The sequence below is a fragment of the Sapajus apella genome, unplaced genomic scaffold (genome assembly GCF_009761245.1).
Source record: "Sapajus apella isolate SASKATOON/1434 unplaced genomic scaffold, GSC_monkey_1.0 scaffold4, whole genome shotgun sequence".
NCBI classification, from domain to species: domain Eukaryota; kingdom Metazoa; phylum Chordata; class Mammalia; order Primates; family Cebidae; genus Sapajus; species Sapajus apella.
The window spans coordinates 36928755-36936539 of record NW_022436944.1 but is presented as its reverse complement, the minus strand read 5'-3'; the positions used below and the strand labels follow the sequence as shown (position 1 = coordinate 36936539).

The 7785-nt window shown below is 44.9% G+C and overlaps 1 long non-coding RNA gene across 2 annotated transcripts in view; it reads right to left on the bottom strand.

The window, feature by feature from the left end:
* Nucleotides 1-2705: 2705 nt before the first annotated feature.
* Nucleotides 2706-7785, bottom strand: part of LOC116542318 — a 14492-nt gene continuing 9412 nt past the window's right edge. Inside the window, exons 1-2 of one of the 2 annotated variants that reach the window (XR_004265167.1) lie at nucleotides 5709-5750; nucleotides 2706-3583 (exon numbers count right to left, since the gene is read on the bottom strand). This is a non-coding gene — a long non-coding RNA (uncharacterized LOC116542318). Of the gene's footprint in view, nucleotides 3584-5708; nucleotides 5751-7785 lie in introns of those variants that run through there. The other variant, XR_004265166.1, reaches the window with a different exon arrangement.

Below are 7785 nucleotides of genomic sequence, written 5' to 3'. Positions count from 1 at the left end.
GAAGCACCAAATATTATGCAGTCTGCCTTTGGGAAAAGAAAAAAAACACCCACTTCTTATAAAAACACTTTTTTGGGATGAAGGATTTGATTTCAACTGATGAGTCATCACTGTGTGTGTGTGTGTGTGTGTGTGTGTGCGTGCGTGTGTGTGTGTTTTACCACTTAGCTAAAAAGTGAGGTTTTAAAAAGCATTTCTTGAAGCAAATTCTTCCACTGCTTGGAATTCTATCACCTAAGAGAGAAGGCATCCTAAGCACTTACGTCCACAGCGCCAGCAGCTCTCCCAGCTTGCATGAAAGATATTGTCGGGCAAGATTTGTAGCTCTCAAGTTCCAGATTCATTACAAAAAGGCGACCTCAACATAACATTCATAATCTAAAAGCAAGAAATTATCAAGAAACAGAAAATAAAATTTAAAACCAATTTCAATGAGTAAAGGATATGTTTTAAAATGACACGATCAATGTCAGAAAGACAAAAGAATTTAAGAGAGCTTGAGCTCTCAGTTGTGTGGGCATGGCAGTGGGGTGACCACATCTCTCGGTTTACCAAGGGCAGTCCTAGCTTATGCCTGCTAAGCGTCCCCCTTGACTCTCAAAAGTATCTTGTTTTGGAAAGTGAGTTACATGGTCACCCTAAGTGTGGTAGCTTTAAAACATGTCTGCAAATTCTTTGACACTCCTATCATCAAAAACTCTATGTCCCAGCTGGGTCCAGTGGCTCATGCCTGTAATCCCAACACTTTGGAAGGCAGAGGCAGGTGGATCACCTGAGGCCAGGAGTTCAAGACCAGCCTGGCTAACATGGTGACACTCTATCTCTATTAGAATACAAAATCAGCCAGGCGTGGCTGTGAGCATCTGTAATCCCAGCTACTCGGGAAGCTGAGGCAGGAGAATCACTTGAACCCGGGAGGCAGAGGTTGCAGTGAGCCGAGGTCATGCTATTGCACTCCAGTATGGGCAAACACAGTGAAACTCCACCTCAAAAACAAAACAAAACAAAACTCTGTGTCCCTTCCCCTTGACAATGGGCAGGCTTTTGTGACCACCTGTGTGAATAGCATGTGACAGCAGTGACAGCGCCTGGTTCCTAAGTGTAGGTTAGAAAGGGCCATGCAGCTTCTCCTGGTTTTTCCTGGGATACTTGTACTGGGAGTCCTCGGCCACCCTCTAAGAAGTCTGACTACTCAGTTTGAGCTGCTGTGCTGGAGGGACCACATGGAAAGACCAAAGAGTGAGAAAGTGGGAGTAAGAGACACCTTAGCAGCCACAGCTGGTCCAGCTCCGCTCGTTTGAGTGTTCCCAGTCCAGGTACCAAACATGTGAGTGAGGAAGGCTTTGAGTTCACTCCAGCCCTAGCCACCACCTGACGACCGCAATGTGAGAGGCCCCAAGTGAAAGCTATCTGGCTGAGCCCAGTTGACCTCCAGAACAGTGGGAGAAAATAGTAATAAATGATGTTGCTCTTCATGTCGGTAAGTTTGAGATGGTTATGCAGGCAGAGGTAACCAAGAGACTACGTACAGGTTGGTTAAGCATGACATTACCTGATGGTACCTGGAAGGTCCCTCCTAAGCACTTTCAAGTTGCTGCAACTTCATTACGAACCTTTGCTCAATCGTTTTATTAAGAATGTTACAGCTGCACTGGCTTCCTTTTAGTTCTTCCTGTAGCCAAGCTCATCCCGAAGCAGGATCCACTGTCTAGAATATTTCTCTCTCTCCCCAACTCCTTCCCTTTTCATCTGTGTTACTCTTATTCACTTTCCAGGTCCCAGCTTAAAACCCGCTTCTTGATTCCTTCTGATAGGTTCTTAGCTTTCTCATAGACACTTGAGAGAAACTGTATTTTCAAAAAATCACCACAGCCATACTTTTGATCCTATATGCTATTCCAAAATTTTGCCATTCCCTTATCAAGATGTGGCATCTATTTCCCCTTCCTTTGAAATGAAGCAAGACTTTGTGTTTGTAATATTGCCCAGAATGGGGCAGAAGCAATGGTGTGTGACTTTGAGTCTAAGTCAAAAAGGAATATGGCTTCTACCACAATCCTCAGGATACACACCCTGGGAACTCAGCCACCATATTGTGGGAAAGTCCAGGCCACATGGAGAGGCCATGTGTATGTATTCCATCTGACAGCTCCAGCTGAGGTCCCAGCTGCCAGCCATCATTAACTGCCAGACAGGTGAGTGTGTTTTCCTTCTAATGATGCCAGTACCCTGTTTTTGAGCCATGCTAGCTAAAGCCAAGTAGAGCAGGAATGAGCTATCCCTGTTGACTGCTCAATACTATGCAATCTATTGTCATCATTGTAAGACTCAGTCTGGGGATGGTTTGTTACGCAGTAATAGATCATCAGAGCACTACTGTATTTTTACTTCTTAAAACTGCCCCAACTGTAAATGTTATTAAAGCGATATGCTCAATGTCTGTTTCTCCTTCTGAATTGTGAGATCCATGGGAGCTGGGACCCTGAATGCCTTGTCCTCTGTTGTATGTCCAGCACCTGTCCATGTCTGCCACACAAGAGGAGCTTCAAAATATAATCATGGAATGAAAGCATGAATGAATGAATGCATACAATGGCCTAAAAGGTACATGAGAATACCAAAAAGGTAAAAATGAAAGCCAAAAATTTCCTGAGGATATGAAAAACTATTTTGGTTGAAGAATACACTGCTCATCATGACATCTGTGGAGTTCAGAAGCTGATTTGTAATTTTGTATTTGTCAACTTATTTTATGCCTTTCAACCATGTATCAATATTAGTTTGGTCACATCCAAACACACTGGAGTCTACACTAACACACTATTGCAACAAAAACCTTTTATAATCTTTTGACACCTTTAAGTGTTAGTTTCAAAGTAGGTTCTTAGTTCATGCAACTTGATTAATTTATATTTATAAAAGAATTACCGTAGTCACAGACCGAGACAAGTATCACCTCCCATGGGTGGAAAAGTATGTGTCAAATTATACTCCATAGAGGAAAAATTGTTGGAAGTTGTGTAGATTCAAACCAGCAAAGTGGGAGACTTAAAGAGTTGATAAGTGTTGTTGCAACACACTTAGCTATTATTTTTGAGAACATGTGGAAGACTGAGGTTGGGGGATGGAGAGGCTACAACAACATCCATCTTTTCACAAGAAAGCAGCTTCTTAAGAAAAGAGAAAAACAGAACAAAATACCAATTTATCAATTTGTGGACGCCAGGGAGAGCTCAAGATCCTGTGCAACCAGTCTGGCTAGAAGAAGAAGAATTCGGGGCCAGAACTAGCTAATGGCCTCTGGTGAGAGTCTCAGGCTGTGGAAATAATCACACAGCAGCAGGTGACTGTATTGGGGCTTCCTGGGGCATCTGATGGCAGGTGAACAAATCAAGTTCCCCTTTAAAGAAATGGTCCTGAGATTTGATCAATATCTCCTACTACTAGAGGAGAAATGAATACAACCTTGTGGATTGGCGCCACTCAGTGTCACTTAACCTCAGCTGGTCATCCTCTTGTGTGTCCTGGTTGGAGCTCTCATCCATCCTCAGTTCAGTTTCTCTAGTGACTATAGTTTCATCTCCTGCAAGGTGGGAAAAGGGTAGACATCAATTACTTAAGATGGGGCATGGGGATCACTGCTGCCATACACACACAGCCTTCAAAAAATCCAGTATTCAATCAACCCCATCTACCTCTAGCCTCTTGCTCTTTCCAAATGCTCACGTTCTCCCTTCCCTCTGTAACTTTGTCCTAGAATGCCTTACCATGCCCGCTCCCAGATATCCCATATAATTAACTTTGACTGCCTTGACCTTTCAAGAGTTAGTTCGGGTGTTGTATCAGAGGCTGGTGGCGCGCTGCTCAGATCTCTGCTGGCTGGGCAGGCACTCCTATCCTTCCAGCTGTCTGTAAGTGATGGTTTCTAACAGCTGCAGGTGACATCCTTCTCCAGAGACTCACCCTCTGTCAACAGGAGCCACCTCTCCCAGAATTAGGTAGGAGATTAGGTGCTCTCCCCCAGGATCAGCCTGGAGCCAATGACTGACTAATGAGGAATAGTCAGGTCTGGGCTTTTTGACTCAAGGTGGGATAGCCCTTTGGTGCAGTCCTCACTCCACATCTCCCCTTGGGTCTGATTGCAGCTAGACTTTAACAGAAGCCACATCTTTTCCTAGTTTCACCCCTTTCACTTCCTCGATTCCCTCATTTATTTACAGGTTTCTTCTGAGAGTTTTCCCTTGATAAATCACTTATACAAGAGTTCCCCTCTCAGACTCTGCTTCCAGGGAACCCAACCCAGCCTGATATTGTCTTTTCTGGGAGACTAACCATTTGTCATCCAAACTAAATCAGAGCCCCTTTTATGTGCACACACCTCTGTCACAGAGCTTCTTACTACGTACTGGAATCTCTGATTTACTTATCAGTCTCCCCAGCTAGTCTATTTGAGAGCAGGAACCTTGGCCTATTGATCTCTTTCTCCCCAGCACCTGGGACCTATGGCTGCTGTTCAGTAAAATTTTGATGAATTGAATTCTTGGGGATCTTGGTGAAGACAGTGTACTCATTAGATATACAAGGTGGGTGGCTGAGCCTTATTTTGTCCCTCATATTAAAGAGGATTCAGGGGAAGCAATCATAGAGATTGTTATAGAAATAGGCTACGGGCTCACCCTAGAATGTTGGTTAGAATGATTGAAAACGGAGGCGGGGTATGGTGGCTCATGCCTGTAATCCCAGAACTTTGGGAGGCTGAGGCAGGTGGATCACCTGAGGTCAGGAATTTGAGACCAGCCTGCCCAACATGGTGAAATCCTGTCTCTACTAAACATATTTTAAAAAAACAATTAGCTGGGCATGGTGGCAGGCCCCTATAATCCCAGCTACTCGGAGGCTGAGGCAGGAGAATTGCTTGAACCCGGGAGGTGGAGGTTGCAGTGAGCCGAGATTGCGCCACTGCACTCCAGCCTGGGTGACAGAGCAAGACCCCGTCTTAAAAAAAAAAAAAAAAAAAGAAAAAAAGAAAATGGTATATAATCTGAGGTTTATGTCAATTAATGATGATCAAGTCAGCTACTTGGTACAATGGAAGATTTTCAAAAGATGTAATACATGGGTGGATCCTGCCTTCAAACAACTTAAAATCCAGTTTGAGACAGGTCGATTGTGAATAGACAAAGAGCCATAACAAACAGAATGTGAACCAGATTCCAGCCACAGTAAGGAATGGACAGAAAAAGGCTTAAACTATAGTGAGAAAATTGGAAACATATTGTAATCACTTCCTAACAGAGCAGTGGAAGTGTCATCAGCACTGACAATGACTCTGTCCTTGACCGAACTTGAGTCTGGCTCTGCAGAGCCCTCCTTTCAGGCCCCAACCTTGACCTAGGAGGGCTGCAGACTCTCAGCACTAACGAACCCTCACATACTTTCCAATAGCTCCAGGCCACATCCTAGGATGAGAACTCCAGCTCTCTTAAGTTCCTGCCTGAGAAAGCTCGATGCTGTTCCAACACCTGACTATAGGCCCCGGACCTTTCTTTTCTTAAAACATTTGCTTTCAAAAACTTGCGGTTGTAAATCCTACTTCTATCCTTTTGTGGTGTATCTCTTACAACCCATGTCTTTTTTAAAGACCTGGAAGCCATCACTTTGAAATGTAACCATCAGAAAGATAGGGGGCCAGGCGCAGTGGCTCACACCTGTAATCCCAGTGCTCTGAGAGGCCAAGAATGGAGGATCCCTTGAAGCCAGATGTTCAAGATCAGCCTGGGCAACATAGACCCTGTCCCTAGAAAAGAATTAGAAAATTAGCCAGCCATGGTGACCTGTGCCTGTAGTCGTAGCCACTCAAGAGGCTGAGGCAGGATGATCATTTGAGCCCAGGAGTTCAGGGTTACAGCGAGTTCACTGCACTCTAGCCCAGGCAACAGAGAAACACCCTTTCTCCAATGAAATTAAAAATAAAAATAAGAGAAAGACAAGTCTCTTGTCTTCTTGTTTCCCAGTCTTTGTGGGAGACCAGAAATCTCCCCTCAATCAGCATCAGTTAGCAAACACAGGTGCCCAGTCACATCAACATCCCCTTAACATCCTTCAGCACTTTTCCTTTAGTACACTCCAGCATTTAAAAAGCCTCCCAGCCGGGCACAGCAGCTCACGCCGGTAATCCCAGCACTTTGGGAAGCCAAGGTGGGTGGATCACGAGGTCAGGAGTTCAAGACCAGCCTGACCAAGATGGTGAAACCCCCATGTCTACTAAAAATAAATAAAAATTATCCAGATATGGTGGCAGGTGCCTGTAATCCCAGCTACTTGGGAGGCTGAGGCAGAGAATTGCTTAAACCCAGAAGGTGGAGGTTGCAGTGAGCCAAGATTGTGCCACTGCGTTCCAGCCTGGGTGACAGAGTGAGACTCCATCTCAAAAAAAAAAAAGTAAATAAAAAAGCCTCCCACCTTTTGTTTTGATACAATTGAGCTCAAGTTAGCAGTTCCCTCCTCTACTGTAATTTTACTAAATAACGCCTGTCTCCCTGACCTTTAATTTAGTGTCTGGTTCTGTTTCTCTTTGATAGCACCCAAGGGAAACTGTGACTTCAACTGTAGTAGGAAGCTCTAAGGAGTGATGAAGTTCCATTTCAGAAGGTCCTGGTTTCGTCCTGCAATAAAGCAGGAGGTGGACATGTGGACGAATGACCCTTTCAAGGCCTTCTCTTGGCAAATTTGTCAGGACATTGGTAAAATATCTCTTCAGGCACCTCGGGATTAGAAGGAAAGGGTCAGGCAACGAACACAGTCCTCCAAGTGAGTAGAGAAGTGCTTTTATGGTAAACACAAGCCCGATCCTGACTCTGCTTCTCTCTTGCTGGTCATCTTTAGACAAATTGCATAACCTCTTCCAAGGCTCAGTGTTCCCATTCTGCAAGAAGAAGGGGTTTTACTAGATGCCGTTCCAGTTCCCTTCCAGCCCTGATACATTATGATTTCCAGGGCCCCCATGTTTCTGAATTAGCTGAAAAGCCCCTCCTGCTCACAGCGTGGATGGTTATGCTGAAACGCCTGTCGTCTGTGTGTTAAGCTGGGAGAGGAGCTGTCTACTGTGTGCCAAGAAAGAGCTCTCGCACCTCTTCCAGGGCCATATGTGGCCAGGATCCCCTGGGAAAGCAAAAGCACATATGGTTGCCAAAGAGTCTAACTTTGTGACTCAGAATTTGCCATCTGCTAAACAGCTTTTAATTGAAGCTCCAAGAGGCAGAAGCTGGCTGGAAAAATCTTGCAAGTAGATCCAATAGGATTATCTTCCCTAAAAGAGGTTTTTCTATGTTTAATTAGTTGGAAGCCATTTTGTCACAGACAGATTACTTTAGATGTCAGTCCCTTCGGTGCCCTGTTCTCACCCCCCATCCCCCCATGTTTGAGTGTTATAGATTCTTTTTTTTTTGACAGAGCCTTGCTCTATCACCCAGGCTGGAGTGCAATGGCATGATCTTGGCTCATGGGATCATGAACCTCTGCCTCCTGGGTTCAAGCAATTCTCCTGCCTCAGCATCCCAAGTACTTGGGATTACAGGTGCCTGCCACCACGCCCAACGTATTTTTTGTATTTTTAGTAGAGATGGGGTTTCATCATGTTGGCCAGGCTGGTCTTGAACTCCTGACCTGGTGATCCACCCACCTCAGCCTCCCAAAGTGCTGGGATTACAGGTGTGAGCCGCCGCGCCCGGCCTCACAGATTCTTTAGTTAGTATCAGCCTCTGACTTTTTTTTCTTGAAGGCTAC